The following is a 21,781-nucleotide window of genomic DNA, read 5'->3' as shown; positions in this document are numbered from 1 at the left end:
GCTGGGAAGGAGACCTGTAGGAAGCAAAAAGGTTAAACACACAATAATGAGATTATATCATTTTAATCATTACTAGACTATGATTCTAAGAATTGACCTACTGGAAACATGGATAACTTGAACATGGACTAAATAACTAGGCCTCAAAAAGTCTGATAACCTGTGAAGGAATCAAGAAGGATTAATACAACTTTCCAATGAACCTCTCAATGAAATGTTACACATGGATTAAAAAACATCAGAACTTTCTAGAATTACGTTTTCAAATTCAAGCATAGTCTTTTTCATGAGGACAAGAAAATAATCTGAATGGATTCTATAACACCATGGGAATTGTACTTAAGGGACTTATTATGCACATACAATATAACATCTAGAATTCTAGCACTTTAGTTTCTTAAAATGCAGGAACATGAATTGCGCACATTGCGGATTTCCACAAGAGTTTGTAAATGCCATGAAATTGTTGCGCACACTGAATACCATGAGTTAGGCACAAGAAATGAATTGCGCATCTCGCCGATTCGAAGGCCTCCAAGTAAATTCCATGAAATGGTAGCACACAATGTACATCATGAGTTAAGCACAAGAAATGAATTGCGCGTCTTGCCAATTCGAATACCACCATGTTGAATACCACAAAATGGTAGCGCACAATGAGTAACATGAGTTCAGCACAAGAAATGAATCGCACATCTTGCCGATTCGAATACCACCATGTGAATGCCACGAAATGGTAGCGCACAATGAATACCATGAGTTCAGCACAAGAAATGAATTGCACGTCTTGCTGATTCGAATGTCACCATGTGAATGCCATGAAATGGTTGCGCACAATGAGTAACATGAGCTCAGCACAAGAAATTAATTGCACGTCTTGCCGATTCGTTTGTCACCACGTAAATGCCATGAAATGGTAGCGCACAATGAATATCAAGAGTTGTACACGAGCAAAGAATCGCCATCTTTCCGATTCAAGTGCCAGCATGTAAATGCCATGAAACACCAAGCGCACCTTCACATGCACAAGAGCAAAATTGTTTTATCATGCAAATTAGGCCCAAGAACTCGAAACCTTTCGAGAACGGGATCGGGGGCCCAGCCCGACCTCCATCTTACCGCCCTGATCAAGAATCACCGACAAAGTGAAAGGGCAAGGCCTGGAAGATCAAAGTAGGCCTCCTGAACAGGAGCTCAGGAAGTTGCTGCTGCTCTGCACCGGGACCTCTGAATAGTGAGCATGTGGAGCTGGGCTGGCTCCCTAATATAGAGTCTTGGCCCAGCCCACAACTACACCCAGGCATGCTGCAGGGAAAGCTTCTAGAAGGCCCTGGAACGGGACCACACCCTGACACACTCTGAAAGCCTGCAGCAATACATTGCAAATGAACAGTATTTATAAGCACCTTGAACATAAGTCTTCAGGATTAAACTCTGCAATGCAAAAAGTTAAATAACAGCATATCAGCACAATGCATAAATTACGTTATCTTGAAAGTGCTGGGTTTTTGCATTCTATTCGCCCGTAAAGCGCGCACTGCCCTGACGTTGACAGTTGTGTACACCAATGGTGGTGTTGGTGCCGCCCTTGACCAAGTGTATCTTTTGTCTCTTCCCCCCCTTTTTGTGTTGTCACCCTGTCCTTATGTGCATTAGCATCATCTGGCGGAGGAGCAGAGGCACCAGCGACAGAGAGAGCTGCATCCCACAGGACCCAGGAGGCCGAATCCACTGACACTGAGGGCACCAGTGGGACGATTGGCTAGGGGAGCACCAAAGCAGAGCCAGGAGGGGACAGTTCGGACACGGATACCTCCTCTGATGGAAGCTCCCTGGTGGTGGTGGACACCTCTGTGCCCACCCCAGCTACAGGTACAGCCGCCACTCCCTGTACCAGCACCGTCCTCCCAGCAGCCCCTCAGCAAGGTTCCCATGCTTGCTCACCCAGGAGGGTGGGCATCTCCTTCGCCCCAGGCACCTCAGGTCCTGCCCCAGTTGGCCCGGCTGCCCTGAGTGAGGAGGCTATTGACCTCCTGCGATCCATCTCTGTTGGGTAGTCAACCATTCTGAATTCCATCCAGGGGCTGGCAGCCCAAATGCAATAGTCCAATGCATTTCTGGAGGACATTCACACTGGCTTGGCGGTCCAACAGAGATCAATCCAGGCTCTGGCCTCCTCTCTGATGGCAGCCATTGTCCCTGTTTCCACCCTCAAACCTCCAACTACCTCTTCCCAAACCCATTCCAATCAACTCCAATCTATCCCAAGCACACAGTCAGACAAGAAGGCACCCAGGACAACACACAAGAGTGGACATGGCAAACACAAGCACCAAACTTAATTTCACAGGCACTCACACAAATACTATCCAGAATCAGACATACCAACATCCACTGCATTCACTGTGTCCCCCTCCTCCTTGTACTCCACCTCCCTCTCAGTTGCATCTACACTCACACCTGCATGCACTACATCCTCATCCATCACCACCATCACCAGCACACCTATCAGTACACACCCCTCACTGGCAGTCACCACCCCCAAATCCATGCGCACGTCCCCTGTGTCCTTTCCCACTGTGGCTGTGCCCCCTCCTCCCAAAGTACTCAAACACAAGCACTCAAACAGCCAACAGCCATTCATCTCACAACAGCATCCAGGCCTTGCACCTGCACCCAAACACAGCAGACTGACACCACCTACCACCACTCAATCTTCCTCTACTCCCAAACCATCTCCCTCTTCCCGCCCCAATGTCCCTAAGAAGCTTTTCCTCACCAACATTGACCTCTTCACCTAGCCCTTCCCCCCGACCCTCACGTCAGGCCAGGGTGGTCAAAACCCAGGCAAGCACCTCAGCCACCCAGGCCACAGTCACAGTAGTGTCCCCAGCTACTCCAGGTGGGAAAGAATCCCGGCCACCAGCCAGCCAGACGGAAAGGGTGGCTGCCCCAAGTGTGTCAAGGAAGGGAAAGATTCATCCCCAGCTGCTGGAAGTAAGGGCAAGGAGTCAGCCCTATCTGCAGGAAGGAAGGGCAAGGAGCCAGCCCCAGCTGCAGGAAGAAAGGACAAGGGGCCTGCAACAGCAGACAGTAGAGACAAGGGGCCTGGTGCTGGGACTCAGTCGAAGCCCCCACCATCAACCAGCAGCAGCAGCCCCAGTGGGCAGCCTTCTGAGGCTGCAGGGGATGGGCTGGAGCCTCCCCCCACCACTGCTACCATCCCGACCAGCAGCAGCAGCCCCAGTGGGCAGACCTCTGAGGCTGCAGGGGATGGGAGGGAGCCTCCCTCCACCACTGCCAGCTCCACCAACAGCACCACCACTGCCACCACTGAGCGGCCATCACCGCCGGTGGACAGTGTGTAGTCCTGCATCCATGGGCTGTTGTGCGGCCTGGCCTCTGCAAATCCTGTGGGTAGGACACCCAGGCGAGAGACTATGACCTTGCACTCCCCATGATCTGCATCACAGGGCACAATACCCCCTCCAGAACCAGTGGAGAACCCATCCACTCACCCCATCTTCCCCAGGATGAAGCTCACAGGGCATGATGCCCCCTCCAGATTGAGTGGAGATGCCATCCACTCACCCCATCCTCCCCAGGATGAAGCTCACTGGGCACGATGCCCCCTCCAGAACCATTTTCTCACCCATCCTCCACAGGATGAAGCCCACTGGGCACAATGCCCCCTCCAGAACCAGTGTAGATGACATCCACTCATCCCATCCTACCCAGGATTAAGCTCACTGGGCACAATGCTACCTCCAGGACCAGTGGAGAAGCCATCCACTCACCCCATCCTCCCCATGATGAAGCTCACAGGGCAGGATGCCCCCTCCAGAACCAGTGGGCAAGTCACCCACTTGAAAGACTGTGGCCTTGCACTCCCAGGACCAAGCACAGGTCATGTTGCCCCCTCCAGAGCTAGTGGGCAAGTCACCCACTTGAGAGACTGTCGCCTTGCACTCCCCAGGATCATGCACAGTGTTCTCTCTTGGTGTTGTTGCAGGAGTAAGGTGGGGCCTTGGACTTTGTGATGTGGCCCTGTAGCCCACGTTTATTGAGGACTGGGCAGTGTCCCTTGATTTGTGAATATGTATATACTTTTTGATTTTGATGCACATATTATTACTATATTTATCTTATTACACTCTTTTTACTCTATTGTAGTTGTCCTTGCATTATTCCGAGGGTTACGGGGTGAATATGTAATGTTACTGCATCTGCTTGTGTGTATGGGGTTGGGGGAGGGGGTGTTGTGTGTTGCATGTGTGTTTGTCACTCTCTTTTTCCTCCCCCCTCCCCTGCGTGCTAGGCAGCAGTACTCACCGTGGTCATCTTGGCCGGTGTTGGTGTTCGTAGTGGAGCAGAACATAGAAGAGCATGAGGAACAGATGCAACTCAGTCTTTATGGCGGCGTGTTTCTTCCTTGAGTCTCCAGAGGTGAGTCGTTTCCCTTCTGTGAAGTGTTTCCGCCAGGCTTTTGATGTCGTTGGCACTGCCCCAGAAAAGGTGGCGGATTGGTATGCCACTATACAGTAGGTGGAACATTGTCTTCCGCCTGGCTGTAGGCAGTTACCGCTGTGGTGCCTGTTGATTTCACCCTGGTGGTCGGTATGTTAAAGTGGCTGTCTGTCTCAGCGGTTTCCGCCATAGTCATAATTTCAAAGTTATTACTGCAGGCCTTTTGGCAGTATTACGGCCACTTTATTACCGACCACCAGGGTTGTAAGGAGGGCCTAAGTCTTTTTAGCCCTGAAACTTCAAGGAAGAGGAGACAATCTCAATCCAAGCCCTTGGAGAGCACTTCTCAGCAGAGCGAGAGGGCAGCAAGGCAGAAGGGCAACAGTTGGGCAGCAGTCCTTTGCAGAAAAACAGTCATGTGAGTCCTTTGGGCAGCTAGGCAGCTTCTCTTGGCAGGTTCCAGGTTCTGGTGCTGATTTTCTTGCCCAGGAAGTGTCTGTCTTGGTAGGGTCAGAGGCCCTGTTTAAATACCCAAATGTGCCTTTGAAGTGAGGAACACTTCAAAGAGAGGCTTAGAAGTGCACAAGGACCCCTTTCAGTCCTATCGTGTTTGCCAGGGTCCCAGTAAGGGGTTTGGCAGTCCATTGTGTGAGAGTATGCCACTGTCCCTTGATATGTAAGTGTCAAGCCATCCATCCTCCCAGCCCAGGAAACCCATTCAGTATGCAGATGTGTGCAGGTGTGACTGAGCATCCTGTGTTTAGGGTTGTCTGAGTGAAATTTAGGGAGCAGTCAAGTGACCCAGACAGACGTGGATTGTAAGACACAGAAGGATTTACGTGAAGAGAAATTCTCCCTTTCTAAAAGTGACATTTCAAAAATAGTAATATTAAATCCAACTTCGCCAGTCAGCAGGATTTTGTATTACCATTGTGGCCATACTAAATATGACCTTGTTACTCCTTCCAGATCAGAATCTACCATTCAACAGTACATGAGGGTAGCCCTAATGTTAGCCTATGAAAGGAGCAGGCCTCAAAGCAGTTTAAAACTAATTTAGGAGTTTTACACTGCCAGGACATATAAACTACACAGGTACATGTCCTGTCTTTTGTCTACACATCACACTGCCCTATGGGTTACCTAGGGCATACCTTAGGGGTGACTTAGAAAAATGGGAGTTTCAGGCTTGGCAAGTATTTTTAAATGCCAAGTCGAATTGGCAGTGAACCTGCACACACAGGCCTTGCAATGGCAGGCCTGAGACATGGTTAAAGGGATACTTATGTAGGTGGCACAATCAGTGCTACAGGCGCACTAGAAGCATGTAATCAACATGCCCTGGGCACATATAGTGCACTTTACTAGGGACTCCTCAGTAAATTAAATAAGCCAGTTGGGTATGATCCAATGTCACCATGTTTTAAGGGAGAGAGCATATGCACTTTAGCACTGGTTAGCAATGGTAACATCCGAAGACTCCTGAAGCCAGCAAAAACAGTGTCAAAAAGTGGAGGGAGGCAGTCAAAAAGTTGAGGGTGACCACCCTAAGGGTGTCAGGTCTAACAAATACAAACCACTCATTGTCACTTACATGACAGATCCATTGTATTGTACCAAAAATAACTAACTTGTTCATACATGTAATGGCCTCCAATTTCACAATCATGTGTGGCATGTGTGAACATGTGCATCATTCTCCTATACAGTCAGGGATCCACATCACAGTGAGTGGGAGTAGACACAGCCATATCGCCAGCATCTGGCAAAGGATGAATACAACACTAAAGAAATTATACATCTCAACATCAGTCAGTCACTGTAAGAGTCAGCTAGGTTGTGGCATGCAGGAAGAGTTGCATTGTCATGTTCAACGGAGGATGTGGATAAACAGCTCTGAGATACCTACAAATGTGTGCTGATACTACATGGCATGTAACGTGGAGACTACTCAAGTGCTGTGGCATGTGCAATGTCATGTGTGTCTGGCACTCATTTCATCTCACTAATATTCCCAATGGGACAATGACAAATGAGTTGACAGTTGTCGGAGCAGAGGATATTTCCATATTATACAAGTCACATGTAGTATCCCATCCCAATATCACCTGACTATGTTGCTGTAGAAGATGTGAACAATGTGCTAGAAGCCAAAAGACTGGGAGCAATGGAAGACACAAACATATCTCACCAATCATGGCAGACAAAAGGGATAATTACCAGACAAACACCAAAACAGACCCTGTAAGACACCAATGTTTACATGTCAAACTCTAGTTGATGCACAGAAAGGGTGGGCACTTTAGTACATGACCAAGACATGTTTGCCACCACCATACCATGGTAATTGCCCTTCACATGGTACCAGAACAGGAGGCAGTTACATACAATTCAATCTTAACCATATCATTTGTCCAACCTTTACGTCACAGCATTCATGCAACCCTAAGCAGGGTGAACATGAACATAACTTTGGACTCGTAAACATCCATAATATCCATACATGTTCTACATGTGTAAGCACACAACCTCTGTACCTGAGAGGTGAAGGCTGACATCTCGTACTGCATTGAAATTATTCACAACCAGGTCTGTATGTCCACATTTGTGCATGTCTCCATCTATTAGGGAGTGTGCACAGGCTGGAAATTAGATATCATAAATGGTAGCGATACCAGCTCAATAAACCCACGTACCACTGCTCTGACAACATCAATGAATGAGAATGTCAGAAGCTTGATGCATGTGCACAGGGGGTATAATGAAGTGGACCACCATCAACCTGCACCTCCACATGCAACCATGGGTTTGTGTTGCCACACACTCACATAGTGATGTAGATTTGTAGGTCTGCTATCTATGCTACAGTGAAACACTGCAACACAGTGGCAGGGCATAGTATATGGCAGTCATGACTGACATGATGTTGACAGTACATAAAACACAAATGGAGGCAGGCACACATGTTTCCAAAGATCTCAGCACGCATGTGCCACCATGATGGGCCAGCCATGGTAATGTGAATGGATTCACTACAAGAGCTAACCTAGCAACAGCATAATGGCATAGGTGTCACAAAACCTGTGAGAGTATGAATGTACCAATCTATTGTGCATTGATGTACAATACATATGTGCCACTGATGTGACTACACAGGCAATAGTTAACCCCTTTGCTGCCAGGCCTTTTCCCCTCCTGTGCCGAGCCTTTTTTTGGCTATTTGGGGCAGTTCGTACTTAGGCCCTCATAACTTTTTGTTCACATAAGCTACCCACGCCAAATTTGCGTCTTTTTTTCCAACATCCTAGGGATTCTAGAGGTACCCAGACTTTGTGGGTTACCCTGAAGGAGACCAAAAAATCAGACAAAATACAGTCACAATTTATTTATTTTTTTTAAATGGGAAAAAAGGGCTGCAGAAGGCGGCTGGTGGTTTTTCCCCTGAAAATGGCATCAAGAAAGGGTTTGCGGTGGCAAGATCACCATCTTCCCAGCTTTCAGGACCAGGCAGCAGACTTGAATTAGAAAACCCAATTTTTCAATACAATTTTGACATTTTACTGAGACATACCCCATTTTTACTATTTTTTGTGCTTTCAGCCTCCTTCCAGTTAGTGACCGAAATGGGTAAGAAACCAATGCTGGATCCCAGAAAGCTAAACATTTCTGAAAATTAGACAAAAACTGAATTCAACCAGGGGTCATTTGTGTAGATCCTACAAGTGTTCCCTATAGAAAATACCAGCTGAAATAAAAAATATTGAAATTGAGGTGAAAAAAACCAGCCATTTTTCTCCACATTTTACTCTGTAACTTTTTCCTGCGATGTCAGATTTTTGAAAGCAATAAATCGTTACGTCTGCTGGACTCTTCTGGTTGTGGGGATACATAGGGCTTGTAGGTTCATCAAGAACCCTAGGTACCCAGAGCCAATAAATATTACCGGGTATACAGCAATTCATTTGCTGAAATATAAAAAGTGAAAAATAGGTATCAAGAAAACCTTTGTATTTCCAAAATGGCCACAAGATAAGGTGTTGAGAAGCAGTGGTTATTTGCACATCTCTGAATTCCGGGGTGGCCATACTAGCATGTGAATTACAGGGCATTTCTCAAATAGACGTCTTTTTTACACACTGTCTTACATTTGGAAGGAAAAAATGTAGAGAAAGACAAGGGGCAATAACACTTGTCTTCCGATTCTGTGTTCCCCCCACGTCTCCCGATAAAAATGGTACTTCACTTGCTTGGATAGGCCTAGCACCCACAACAGGAAATACCCCAAAACACAACGTGGACATATCACATTTGCACAAAGAAAACAGAGCTGTTTTTTAAAAACTGCCTACCTGTGGATTTTGGCCTCTACCGCAGCCGGCACCTGGGGAAACCTAGGAAACCAGCCCATTTTTTAAAACTAGACACCGAGGGGAATCCAAGATGGGGTGACTTGTGGGGCTCTGACCAGGTTCTATTACCCAGAATCCTTTACAAACCTCACAATTTGGCCAAAAAAACACTTTTTCCTGTCATTGCAGTGACAGAAAGTTCTGGAATCTGACAGCAGCCACAAATTTCCTTGCACCCAGCATTCCCCCTAGTCTCCCGATAAAAATGGTACCTCACTTGTGTGGGTAGGCCTAGCGCCCGCGAAAGAAAATGGCCTAAAACACAACGTGGACACATCACATTTTTCCACAGATAACAGAGGTGTTTTTTACAAAGTGCCTACCTGGGGATTTTGGCCTCAAGCTCAGCCGGCATCTAGGGAAACCTAGCAAACCAGCACATTTTTCAAAACTAGACACCTAGGAGAATCCAAAATAGGGTGACTTTTGGGGCTCTGACTAGGTCTTGTTACCCAGAATCCTTTGCAAACCTCAAAATGTGGCCAAAAAACACTTTTTCCTCTCATTTCGATGACAGAAAGTTATGGAATCTGAGAAGAGCCACAAATTTCCTTCCACTCAGCGTTTCCCCAAGTCTCCCGATAAAAATGATACCTCACTTGTGTGGGTAGACCTAGCGCCCACGATAGGAAATGGCCCAAAACACAACGTGGACACATCACATTTTTTCACAGAAAACAGAGGTGTTTTTCACAAAGTGCCTACTGGTGGATTGTGGCCTCTAGCTCAGCCGGCACCTAGGAAAACCTAGCAAACCAGTGCATTTTTTAAAACTAGACACCTCGGGGAATCCAAAATGGAGTGACTTGTGGGGATCTGACCAGGTTCTGTTACCCAGAATCCTTTGCAAACCTCAACATTTGGCCTAAAAAATAATGTTTCCTCTCATTTCAGTGACAGAAAGTTCTGGAATCTGAGAGGCGCCACAAATTTCATTCCACCCAGTGTTTCCCCAAGTCTCCCGATAAAAATGGTACCTCACCTGTGTGGGTAGGCCTAGTGACCACAAAAGGAAATGGCCCAAAACACAACGTGGACACATCAAATTTTTTCACTGAAAACAGAGCTGTTTTTTACAAAGTGCCTACCTGTGGGTTGTGGCCTCTAGCTCAGCCGGCACCTAGGGAAACCTAGCAAAGCAGCGCATTTTTAAAAACTATACACCTAGGGGAATCCAAGATGGGGTGACTTGTGGGGCTCTGACCAGGTTCTGTTACCCAGAATCCTTTGCAAACCTCAAAATTTGACCAAAAAAACACCTTTTCCTCTCATTCCGGTGACAGAAAGTTCTGGAATCAGAGAGGAGCAACAAATTTCCTTCCACCCAGCGTTCCCCCAAGTCTCCCGATAAAAATGGTACCTCACTTTTGTGGGTGGGCCTACTGCCTCTGAAAGGAAATGCCCCAAAACACTATCTGGACACATCAAAATGATCAAATACAAAACAACCTGTTTTTGCAGGGGGGCACTGCGTATTTGGTCCTGGGCTCAGCAGCCTTCTAGGGAAACCTACAAAACCCAGACATTTCTGAAAACTAGACACCCGAGGGAGTCCAGTGAGGTTTCACTTGCGTGGATCCCCCAATGTTTTCTTACCCAGAATCCTCAGCAAACCTCAGCTAACAAATCACATTTTTCCCACATTTCTGTGTGGGATCACCGCACTGGGACACATTTCATACCACCCAATGTTCCCCTTAGTTTCCCGGTAAAAATTATACCTCATTTGTGTAGGTTGGCCAAGTGCTTGTGACAGGGAAGAGCCAAAAACATGTCTATATTTAAATTTTTAGGCTGACAAGTGCTGCAGAATTTTTATCTGTATAGATGAGACAATGCTGGGTGGTAGGAATTTTGTGGATTCCTGCAGATTCCGGAAGGTTCCATCACAAAAATGTGGGAAAAATGTGTGATTTCCAGCAAAGTTGGGGGTTGGCAGGGGATTATGGGTACAAAAATGGTGCGGGTGCATGTGAAGCACACCACCCTGGAATCACCCAGATGTTTAGTTTTCTGATGTGTCTAGGTCTTGTGGAGTTTTCTTCATGGCAGCATCCCAAAGTCCATAAAGTGCAGCCCTCACCATTCCAAGTGGGACTATTTTGAGAGTAAGCCAAACTCTCATGGCCCAAATATAAAACTAAAACCCAAAAAAATCAAATGTCTTCTTGCTTGCTGGGTGATAAGATGTTTTAGAGTGCGGGGGAGAGCTGAAGGACTGTTACCCCCTTCAGTTGAGGTGGGGGCGTAACCAGGCCCATACTGGTTGGCAGCCACCACCCCAATATATATATATTTTTTTAATTCCCTGGCATCTAGTAGACTTTCTGCTCCCCCGGGGTGTGGATCAGGGGTAATTGCCCCATCTGTCCACTGGTGGGCAGAACAACTTTGGCCCCATTTATTTGGAGTGGGGGTCTGGCCAGAATCCCACCCTCTAATTTTTGGAAAAAAATCTACCCTGGCCTCTGGTGGGCTTTCTGCCCCCCCTTGGGGACAGATGGACCTTTCAAATATTTTTTATTCCTGGCGCCTAGAGGTTTCTGCCACACCTGGGGGCAGTTCGGCCTAATAGCAATAGGCCGATCTGCCCCCAGGGGGACAGAAAAGGCCTAAAATAAATTTGCCCGCCCTCCCCCGGGTAGCGACCCTTGCCTAAGGGGTCGCTCCCCACCTCTAAAAAACAAAACAAAACAACAACAAAAAATCCCCCAAAAATGTATGCCAGGGGCCTAGAGGCTTCTGCCCCCCCTGGGGGCAGATTGGCCTAATAACAATAGGCCGATCTGCCCTCGGGGGAGGCAGAAATGGGCTAAAATATATTTGCCAAACCTGGGGAGCGACCCTTGCCTACGGGGTCGCTCACCTTGCGTGACATTGGCACAAAAAAAAAGATCCCTGTTGCCTAGTGGTTTCTGCCCCCCTTGGGGGCAGATTGACCTAAAACCAGCCGATCTGCCCCCAAAGGGGGTAGAAATGGCCTAAATACAATTTGAGCCCCAGGGGAGTGACCCTTGCCTAATGGGTCGCTCCCCATCTGTAAAACAACAACAACAACAAAAATCCCCGGTGCCTAGTGGTTTCTGCCCCCCCCCCAGGGGGGCAGAAATGGCCAAAAATAAATTTGCCCCCCAGGGGAACGACCCTTGCCTAAGGGGCAGCGACCCTTGCGTGAAATTCACAACAAAAAAAAACAACCTCCTGGTGTCTAGTGGTTTCTGTCCCCCTTGGGGGCTAATTGGCCTCAGAAAAACAGGCCGGTCTGCCCCTGGGGGGCAGAAAAGGCCTTAAAAAAATGCCCCCCCGGGAGCGAACTGTGCCCAAGGGGTCGCTCCCCTCATGCCAGTTTCCTTATATAAAATAAATCCCTGGTGTCTAGTGGGCATGCTAAAACGCTCAGAGAGACTTCAGAAATTCCTTTCCTTCCCTTTGAAGCCTCTCAGGCCTCCAGCGCGATGGGAGGAGGCCTCTGTGATAGCGCGCGATCGCGCGCTGACGTCACAGGTGGGGTTGGGGGTGCTTGGGGGGCTGTCGGGGTGGAAGGGGAAGGGCTTCCCTTTCCATCCCTGCTTTGGGGGGTGGGGGGAACCCCACAGAGGGAGTGCTAGCCGCTCCCTCTGGGCTCTGTGCCCAGGACGTAATGGTTACATCCTGGGCACACGAGCACTGTGCCGCAAGACGTAACCATTATGTCCTGGGCACAGAAGGGGTCAAAAGGACAACTTCTGTCTATGCAGGATGTGAGCTTGCAAATCCCCTTGACTCAGCAAGGTCATGACGTATGGCACAAACGACACAACACATGTCCATACAGACTCATGGCATATAGCTTTTTCCACCAACACACATGTCCATAACATCTGCAGCAACTAAGATGCATAGGAAAAGACATGGCACATGTGTTGCTGTCCTATAACTAGGTAATTATGATAAGTAACCAGTGAGTAGACACACATGCACACTCAACTTGACAGGGGATACGTGTTGTTAAATGCAGTACCAGTCCACTGCATACTCTGAGTACATGATGTAATGTTTGACACATGCCTTAGCATATGTATGACACAGGGCCATTATAACAATTTGCATGTAGGTATGCAGACATATATTGCCCTCCTGCTACTCACTGGTCATACACATATGTGAACACATAGCACATATGTGCCAACATACATGTGGACACAGTGTAGGACACATGAACGTATGCACAAATCATGAGTGAGTGCCTACAGCTGTGTCATGATAACACATATTGGTTGCACATACCAATGACAGCGCAATTACATTCATGCATAGACTTGCACAGGTAGCCAAAAAACATATACTACATAGTATTAACGCCCATGTAACGTGAAATTACTCAGGGTGCACTCAAGGGCTACATTGGAAAAAATGACGCTATTCCAATATGTGTAAAAAAATGACGCTAATGCATCAACACCACACCGCAATGTTGTGAAAATGACGCCTGGGCCCTGAGAGGCAATTCAATGTTACCACTACTCTCAGTGCACCATGAAGAAAAATCGACACATGACTCCCATGCGTAAAAAAAATACACACATGACACAAAAACCATGATGCACATGCCCAGGAAGTGATGTACAAGGATATCCTGCCTGCAAGCATGGTACAATAAGTATAGTTTCACTCTCACTCCACAGTCTGTTCCCCTGTGACTGTGTTGGTTGTATTTTGGAGGTGCTTGTGGATTTGTGATGTGTTTGGAGGTCTTGTTGTGTCCCTTGAGCTGTGTCCTGTGTTTTTGTTGTGTAAATTGTAAAATGACTTGTCATTTGTATTATTGGTGTACTGTTTTTTGTCATTGTATTGTGGGGTGTCTGTCTGGGGTAGTTTAGTTGTTGAGGTAGTTTTGGGAGTTTGGAGTAGGTTTTGGGTTTACATACATAGCTTTATTCGGTTACTTTCAACCATAAAAGCAAAACAACCACCGGTAAAAAGATAAAAGATAAGTAAAAATTAAGTTAAAAAGGAAATAAGAGGAATAAAAAAGAACATCCTTTACGGCCTTAAAACACATAAAAACCAAACACCTAATCTCCTACTGACTGTCATTTAAATTAATCATGGGGTTTTGTTCCAGTCTAGGTGTGTGGTTAAGATTTGATGACTAAAACATTCCATTGTCAATTTTTCATGTTGTCCTTATTTTTGAAGTAAGTTCCGCATCAGCAACTTTCCCCAAGCGATTAATACGCACATGCCAGGCAGCTGTAATGTACTTACTAACCGCACAGGGTAAGGGGGGGGAACTTTCCCTCATCAAAATTCTTAAGGCAACAATACAATGTCTTACCCCCATATTTCTACACACTGGCCGTAACCACTTTCGACGCGCAATCAAATAGGCAGGACATAAAAACATAATATGTACAATGGATTCTGGATTATGGGTACAGCTCGGACAAAAATCAGATCTTGTAGTTGCACTCCACTTACTGCCATATGATTTGAGAGGCAGACAACCATATCTGAACTGGATATATAAACTCTTACTTAATGGGTCAAGAATTATATCCATAAAAGATTCAAAAGACGGATACCATTTAAAAAACAAAAATTGTGAGGTCAATCTGCCGTGAGTAGGGCACAGCAGATAGTTTTCCCTGACATAAGTCCAGTATACAGTTTTCAAATGATTCTTCTGCTCCTTCCTTATACTTTCTGGATGACTCCATAGCTCACTAAGGCCCAATTTGTGAAACCATTTAGAGATGTGATTAAACCAGGGAATGGTGAGTACATTTGGTCTATCCAAGATGTCTTGGATAGACTCCTTGTATGTAGATAACTCAGGGGTGGACCAAACACGGACCCAAAAAAGCAGAGGTCGTAGGGCAACTACATCTGTGATGCGTGAAAGGCCAAGGTCCCAGAACAATGGCAGCAGTGGGGTACTGCGAGGGCAGGCCAAAGTAGACCTCACAAAATTGTTTTCCCCCACTGCAAGCCTGCCAGTGTTTGAGGACCCCCAAATTTCTGCCCCATAGACCGCAGCACTTTGTGCCTTTGCTCTATAAATTTTAATAATTGGAGTAATCACTCTCTCAGAAGTAGACTTATGAAAACGAAGAATGGCTCCAGATGACTGTACCAGGCGAGCCAAACTTTTGTCAATTTGGGCCCCCCAATGCAGATTATTGCTAATTCTCACCCCCAAGTAATCTATAGAGCTTACCAAACCTAGGGGCGTTCCATTATAAAATATTGAATATCTCTTAGTGGGGCCACAACCCAAGGTCATAAGTTTAGTTTTGCTATGGTTAAGTTCCAGACCATAGTCACCGCAAAACGAACTGAACTTGTCCATGAGTACCTGGAGGCCCATAGGGGTTCTGGAGATCAAGAGAGAATCATTGGCAAATAACAAAATTGGAATTTTATGGTGATTCAAAGATGGGGCATCATTTTGACAATTGGACACGACTTGCACCACCTCATTGATGAACAGTGTAAATAGCGTTGGGGCAAGAACGCAACCCTGGCGCACTCCTCTCTTGATGTCTATTTTGTCTGTGAGTTCCCCCTGATTGCCCCATCTTACTTGTGCAAATGTTTTTTCATGTAATCTTTGGATTAAATGCACTAAGTTCCCTGGGATACCAATTTTGTACAATACTTCCCACAGTTTCTCTCTTGGGACAAGATCAAATGCGGATCTTAAGTCTACGAAAGCCACATAGAGTTTTTGCTTAGATAAGGTGACATACTTCCAGAACAGTAATGACAGCCTGAAAACTTGGTCCATAGTATTAGTTTTGGGCCGAAACCCAGCCTGTAAGGGAGATAAAATTTGCTGGTCTTGAATCCAATCAGTAAGCCTCTCTAAGACTTGTTTGGCAAACGTCTTCTGAAGGATATCAATAAGGCTAATTGGTCGATAATTTACAGGCAACCCTGTATCACCCTTTTTATAGATCGGTATTATTTCAGCACCATGCCAAGACTCTGGAATAGGGCTGCCAGCTGCTATGGCATTAGACAACAAATTGATATACCATGCCCATATCTTAGGTTCTGATTTGAACAAATCCCCTGGAATCTTATCCGGGCCAGGGGCTTTTGCTGGCCTCAGAGAATCAATAGCAGCTGTGGTTTCAGCTAAGGTAAAAACAATTCTCTCAGATGAGATCTTATTAGCAGCCCAACACTCGACATGTGCAGGGTCCTCCAGAGCTTGCTGTACAGGCAAAGCATAGATTTCAGAAAAGCAGGACACCCATCTTTCGGGCTGTATATGCAACCCAATATCATCCTTACCCCTTTTCGAACTGGAGGTCAACAACCGCCAAAAAGAGCTATCATCTTTACTTTGGACTGCTGCAAGCAGTTTCTGCCATGTCTCATTCTCCCAGTCTCTTTTGGCTCGCTTCAGGGCATTAGCATACCTACAACGAGCCTCTTTAATAGCCGCATGCGTAGAATTTTTAACAGCCTCTTTTAAGGTTTTGGGTTTAAGTTTCCTTTCTCATATTGTTTTTGTTTGACGTCCTGTACCCTTTTGTCATGTCTGGGAAGGGTTGGATGGGAGAATGTTTCCGGCTGAACTGGGGGGGGAGGTTCATCTGGTTGGTAGCCCATTACCTGCCCCTCATGCTGAGAACGGGGTGGCCGGGTGATCCGGGGCTACTCCACCAAGGCAAGGCATCTGCGGTGGGTCAAGGTCGTGTACCATCTGAGGAACATCTTCAAGACTGGATGCAATGAGCACCAGTTCAAGCATAGGTGGGTAAATCTGGTGGCAAGGGAGCAGGATCTGCTAGACCATTTAGGAATCAAAATCGGCAGAACTGTTGGTAAGTATCCCATTACCATTCAGTCGGCTGCATTTGGCATTTGACTGACAGTTGTAGATAAGCCTGAGTTGTGAGCATGTCGAATGCAACCTGTATGAGAAATCTCTGTCCCACTTGAGGCCTACAGCTCAAATTTCATACAATTTATACAATGCAGGACACATGTATGATGAACCCTGCATAACCATCACAAAGGGTCATATGTAAGTGCCCCAGCGCAACCTTCCCGCTGCCATAGCGCTAACCTGCCATTTACCCACATAGTCTGAATAAAGAGGCGCAATGCATGCATTTCACCACTTTTGCAAGGCTTGTCCCACATCATGGCTGTTCCAGCTACAATGTATGCAAAGGGGCTGTTCTGGCACAAAGGGGCCTCTATATTAGCAAAGAAAAGTCAATGAGACTGCTGCACCCCATTTGTGGCGGATTTCCTAATGCCTGCTCTTTGCTGCCGTTAAACATAAGCTCCCATCATGATCAATGGGCCCCTGGGTGCTTAGCAGGACTCGGGTGTATAAATATTTATGCTAATACTGCAAAGCGCCACACTACCGTCAAACAATTTTGACCCTACTCACCCTAACTTCCACCATGGTGCGCAGTCTATTGGAGATGGCACGCACATAATGGTATCAGGAGTGTGCTAGGGCCCACACTTCAACAAGCCCAGCACTAGGTGCTGCACCACTTCCATATCTATGGCCCCAAGTGTTGTGATGCATGCACAGTACAACTTTCAATTATACACCCAGGAATAACGCATGTGCCATTAAAAAGTCATGAAAGGGTGTGTAAAAATTAGTTATGGATGGCAAAATCGAGACCTCAGTGTCACGACAAATATTCCAAAGTACGAATTCAAAACACTCTGTAGGGCTGCCGAGTTAAGGTGTGGAATCTGTATATAGAAATGCTTGAGAAGGGCCCCTATGTACTCGTCAGGAGGTTCCATGATCTGTAGCATCTCCTGCTGAGTGCATCATAGGCTTTCACATGTAAACATGATATTGGCTTATGCTGCCAGCATTCTGTGACTTAATAATGCCTACGCACACACATGGATGTAGGTATGGGGTGCACTAAGGCCGACAAGGACAGTATGGATGCAATAGGTGCTGCAATACTGTAGTTCTAGCAGCCTCTTGGTGTAATTTTGCAAGGCCATGTTATGGAGCCTGACATGCATGGGGACCAGACTACTGGCAGTTCCATTTGACCTGTGCATTGGGTATCAGAGTCAGCATAATGCACTGAACTATGTTGTCCATTTGCATTCAGTAGGATGTACACTAAGCAATGTTCTACATTCATGTCTTACAAGTGGACCTTTTCCTTCCTGCTCAGAGAGGTGGCAAGATTTGAAGACCCCAATGGATCCAGCAAGTGCCATTTTGTGGCTCCTGTTAGCTACTCCAGGGTTTGGTGTGAGTCAGTCAGAAGAGTGGAACGCAATGAGTGATGTTGTTTTCTGGACCAATGATAAGAAATCATAGGAGGATGGATGGTGACACCAAGGGCATGTGTAAGAGGCCCAAGCACCACAACAGCTTCTATATCTGAGAGGCTATGGAGGCGCCATGCCCCACACTGTGTATACATGGTGGGCTTAGTACACATTTTGTGGCTTCGCCTCATCTTGTCAATATGGCTCCTTCCCATGCAGTACTTTGCGTGGAAGGAGTTTGCAGTGGATTTTGCAGTGTCTGTGCCATGGCAACACCCATACCAATTAGACAGTATTCCATACCTACACATTTCCTTACACTAGAGGCTGTAGCAAATCATTCAAACACACCAAGGTGTGGCCTAGGCAGGCCAAAGCAGACTAACATATACAGTATGTTGGTGTTCCTTCCATACTTTGCTCTTTAAATGGGTGCTGGGTTTGGCAGCACACATCAAAAATGCAGAGTCCCTTTGTAGAATTTGTATGTGTTGCATGGTGTCCCTCCATGCACAAAGACTATCTCCCCCTCAACGCAGTCAGCTAAACACCATGGGATAAGGGTGGCTGGTTTGAGTATTGGAATCAAGATTATCGCTGGCATAGGTGACAATAGAGTGATGTGCCCTCTCCTATTCAATACAGCGTATCCCTGCATTGTGAATTTGTCAGAGCACTGGGCTGTCAATTATCCGTCTGCATGGTGCTCCGTCACATTCTGAACATGTATGTTGTGTGGTTGTGCAATGAGATTGGCGTGCATGTAGTTCTAAGAGCAGCGTGTGCTGGCATGGAATTTTGTGTAAAAGGATTAGTTATGGCTGACCACTTATTTATAGATGTCTACCATCATAGGTCACAGGCCAGCTGTATATGTACATAGCATGCCTGTTGTTAACAACCTTGTCACAGCACCATAATCTGCAATGTGTGCCACACATGGCTCATACTTGATGACAAGATGGGACAGATTTTGGTTTCCAACCGCATTACTCTAGGGGGATTCTGTGGGAGACATACACAAACCACAGGTGCCACAATACCCTCCAGAGATGATGAGGTAGTGGTACAGCAAGGAGCCATAATGTCCTGATCTACAGTAATCTGTGTACACAATGTGTGGACAACTCCACTCAAGATATTTAAGGTCAAAGTCTATTAATCTCCTAACACCAGCAGTGTAACCAATACGGTGCAGCCACCATGTAAATTGTGACTGATGTTGGTCACATCACAGATGCATGAGAAGGCAATGCTGTGTGTGTAGCTAGTACTGTGAGGATATCTAACATGCATCTGCAGATGATGTGAGGTGCTCCGAGGTACAGTTGCAGTGCACAAAGCTGTGACACGATTGCTGTGGCCTTCAGGGCATCAATACAGCAACTATGTGCCTGCAATTGAACACAAGTAGCACTACATGGCACAGGGTAGGGGGCTCCAGTGCTGTAATGTCTTGATGACAGTGAATGTGCGGGTCAGGGTTTTCACAACCTTTCTCATTTCAAGGTAGCATCAGTTGTACATGTGGTCACAGCATGGGAAATGCAGCTGGAACCTAGTTATGTAGCTTCAGGCCAGGTTTTACACCTGGACACATGAATGTAGATGTACTACAACATAGAATACCAGCTTTGTAGTTGGCACCCCCCTCTAACAATTGATCCACTCCTACACTCCACGATGGGTGCTCAGGCCTTGGTGTGTCGCCAGGGGTGTTGAGCTGATAGATTGCATGCCCAACCCCCTTCAGCTCAGGGAGACAGGAAATCCATACTTGTTGAGACATCTGATGCTCAAAGTGTAGATGAGAGTGATGTTTGCTGGTCAACAGTTGGTTCCTATCAGCTGTGGGCCATCATTATTTCCAATAGATTGGTGTCATCTCACTGACATGTACAAGATACTGGTGCTGTATGGTTGGATGTAGAGGCAGATGAGGTGCAATACAAATTTTTTGAGGCATGTGTGTAGGAATGTATGTGTAATCAGCTGTAGAAGTGCAAGTTAAAAATCTGTACATACTCCACCCAATGCTGATACTGTTGGTTGCTTGTCCTTATTTTGCAGCTGCCAACATGACAAATGAGGAACGACGTCAGTTCAACCGCAGGTCAGAAATGTACTGCCACATCCTGGAGGTGCACACAGGTTACAGCCGCATGTCACGCCATTTCCGTTCAGCGAAAGCATCTGGGGAATGGCGGGCATTCCCACACGGGGACCCACTCACCAACCCAAAACAAAGGATGGAGCAGGGACATCTTCAATGCAGGGGCTCCCAGCTGCACCCACCCCATCCACCTCTGCAGCACCAGTCGCCATCCAGACACCAGTTTTGCCACCACCAGCTGCTGCTCCCTCACAATTGGAACTGGACTTATGTTGAGATGTGGCCCTCATACTCCAGCATTTGGACAGGTTGGAGGAGGCACTGACAGAAGACAGCCAAGTCCGCAAATACATTAAGAGAAGCTAAATAAGTCACATAAGTTAACTAAGACTGTGATGGACCACCTCCCTGTCCCTTTCCCTCCCTTTTAAAGTTGTACCCTATTTTAGTTTGGGTTTTATGTAGTTAGTGGTAAATTAGTGTAGTGTAGCCATTAGTTAGGATATGTGTAGTTGGGGGGTGGGTTTAATTCCCTAGGTTTTTATCTTTGGGTTGTTGGGTGGGGGGGTCATGTTGGGGTTTATGTGTCTTTTTATGAAAAACAAATGAAAAAATAAATAGTATATATATATATATATATATATATATATATATATATGTATTTGCTTAGTTCATAGGATTAGTTAGTGCATGTGTAGTTACAGTCATCGTTGTCCTACTTGTTTCTTGTTTCTTGAGGGGGTGGGAGGGCCAGTGTCTAGAGTGTGGTGTTGTATGTTTAAGTTAAGTTTAACATAGGTTAGATAGTTTAGTTGTATGATAAGTATAGTTAGTAAAGGTTAGTTTAGTTTAGGGTAGGTTTTAGGGTTATTTTGAGTAGATCCTTTTTATAATAAATACCCTGTTATCATTGCAAATTGTTTGTGTAATTAGTGTGAGTCTCATGGTTCTTCCATTGTGTCTACTGGCCAAATTGGGGAAATGGCCTATGGAATCTGTCCTGCCTAAAAAAGCCTCATTTACCATGTGTAATCCTCATTGACAACAGAGATGTCACATTGATTGCAACATCACATCTACCAGTCCATGCATCTGCCATCCAGTGTACCCACTACTCATGATGACTATATTTACTTTGTATTGGACAGGTAGGTCTGGTACTTCAGTTGTCAGTGTTGGGGTCCTGTGAAAGAATTTTAGGGACTGTGGCACATCTCACAACAGCCTTAATTGGTACTCTATCCTGCAAAACTGACAGGTGACAATCACTAATGAGGTTAGCTACCTCTGTATCACACCAATGGGTTCTTCTGGTATTTCCAGCTGACAATATTGCCCTAGATTTGCTTCTCAGCCATACCTACCGCATATGATAAGGGAACCATATATGTGGTCACCATTTGTGACAAACTCAGGGAATTGCTTGTAGGTGATGACACCAGCATAACCATTTGTCCTGTTAGGAACCCTGTGTGTAGCTTTGTGCCCCCACAGTCCTGAACTCTTGTACTGATATTCTGTGACCAAT

The sequence above is a fragment of the Pleurodeles waltl genome, chromosome 10 (genome assembly GCF_031143425.1).
Source record: "Pleurodeles waltl isolate 20211129_DDA chromosome 10, aPleWal1.hap1.20221129, whole genome shotgun sequence".
Lineage (NCBI taxonomy): Eukaryota > Metazoa > Chordata > Amphibia > Caudata > Salamandridae > Pleurodeles > Pleurodeles waltl.
The sequence above is the reverse complement of the archived record's forward strand: the minus strand, read 5'-3'. Positions refer to the sequence as shown.